Here is a 2,170-nt window from a genome sequence, read left to right as displayed (position 1 = left end):
GATAAACACGACTAATGATAGCAGAATAACTGTAGAACAAATAACACCCTACGAATTGATAAAAGAATAACGAAAATGATAAAGAAGAATGATGATAAAGATAATACTAACAGGGACTACGCACTAAGTAAATTACATGATTACCATACCATTACATATACGCAACGATCCTTTAAAAGCTATATGTGCATAGCCCAGTAGCATCAACACACACATACGAATAAGCACGGAAGTATGTGCACTCGCCCACTTAACCTCTCAAGAGTCATTGGGAACGTCGTTTAACAAGGCAATAAGTACCTCCACCGTTTATAATGGGCGTAATGAACATAGGCTCATTAATTATGCGGATTATCATACGATCGTAACTGCAGTGCGGTAATGATAATTAGGTCAGGGTGCGAGTGGAACTGTACGTGGGTTGAAGACACCCAGGGTGCGAATTATGTTATACGCGTGCTTATTTCATTTTTTCTTTCCGTCTGTTGTACACACACACCCACACACCCACACACCCACACACACACACACACACACACACACACACACACACACACACACACACACACACACACACACACACACACATATATATTTATATATAAATATATATATATATTTGTTTTTATCAATACATAGATATAAATAAAAACACATTTATGCTTTAGTGTGCCCATCAGCCAATCGGTCTACCTGATAATATACATATATACATACAAGTATATACATACATACACATACACACACTCACATATATATATATGTTTATATATGTTTATATATAGACAGACAGACAGATATTTAAACCGAATAAAAAGGCCACAAACTCTCAATGATAACCGGATGATAACGTGAATCTGATAACGCGAAGACGAGGCGACTTAGACCAACATCGCCAGTCAAAATGGCATGTTATCTGTTCCTTTGGCGATAAAAGATACCACAGTGAGATAGGTGCTATCTTTCGTAGAGAAAGTGATGGGAGAGATTTAATTTCTCTATTTTTTTCTGTCTTTAGTCTAAATCAACTGGGGTTTTTACTTTCACCGATATTTATATATCTCTGTCTCTATATTCATATATATATATGTATATGTGTGTGTGTGTGTGTGTGTGTGTGTGTGTGTGTGTGTGTGTGTGTGTGTGCGCGCGCGTGTGTGTGTATATGTGTATGTGTATGTGACTGTTCGTATGCGTATGTTTGAATGTGTGTGCACAACGCATTTATATAAACATATGCACACTCACACGCACGCATACACAGGATCACAAGCACACACATACACATATATCTGTATATGTGTATATACACAATTGTAAATACTAAATTTAAACCTGCAAAAATTTACATGAAGGTAGAACAAAAACAAAAGCACAACTGTACACTAACCTGCCATCGCCCCCCCCCCCCCCGTGTCATGCGGTCAAAAATAGAAGGTAAATTTGGTCGCCCTTTGCTATTTCCTCAAGGTAGCGTGGCCGAGCGGTCTAAGGCGCTGGTTTAAGGCACCAGTCTCTTCGGAGGCGTGGGTTCGAATCCCACCGCTGCCACACGTTTTAGGCCGTCGGCAACTCGCCACTTAAATTCAGTGAAACATGTATAACAATAGGTTACAACAAGACCGATACAAATAACAGTGGAAAAAAATGGCTTTGTATGTCCTTCCTCCTTGTGGTACATCTGGCTAATATAGTTAAAACACGGGTTATCGTATTAAATTATTTAAAACGAGAACTTTCTGCTACTGTTGAGACCGAATACAGAAATAGCATGAGAAATTGATTTATTAAGATATGAAGTTCCTTATCATTATGACTAATAATTTTGTTATACTCACCCATCTCAGCGAAGAAAAAGCTCAGGATATTACCATAATGCTTTTATCATCTCCTCCTGTTATCTTTACCTTTCTCTTTCCATCATCCTTTCTCTCCGTCTTTTTCTCTTTTTGTCCCTCACTTTCTCTTCTCGCTTATTCCTTCCTCTCTGTTCTTTCTTCCTTCTTTTTTTCCACCTCATTTTCTCCTATTCCTCTATTTTTAGTCCTCTTCTCGCTCTTTCTTTCTTTTTATATCTCTCCCTTTCTTTTCCTGCTTCCGTTCCATCTGCCTATCCCACCGTCTTCCCCTCTCTCTCTTTGTCTCCCAAATTATCTCCTTTAATTAATTC

General features: G+C 38.3%; 1 non-coding gene across 1 annotated transcript; it reads left to right on the top strand.

Moving 5' to 3' along the window:
- The first annotated feature begins 1,469 nt into the window (after positions 1-1,469).
- On the top strand, positions 1,470-1,551 carry Trnal-aag. Its single transcript has one exon. It is a non-coding gene; the product is annotated as a tRNA-Leu (tRNA).
- Positions 1,552-2,170: the final 619 nt, after the last annotated feature.

Source organism: Penaeus chinensis, chromosome 33, assembly GCF_019202785.1.
Source record: "Penaeus chinensis breed Huanghai No. 1 chromosome 33, ASM1920278v2, whole genome shotgun sequence".
NCBI lineage: Eukaryota > Metazoa > Arthropoda > Malacostraca > Decapoda > Penaeidae > Penaeus > Penaeus chinensis.
The sequence above is the reverse complement of the archived record's forward strand: the minus strand, read 5'-3'. Positions and strand labels throughout refer to the sequence as shown.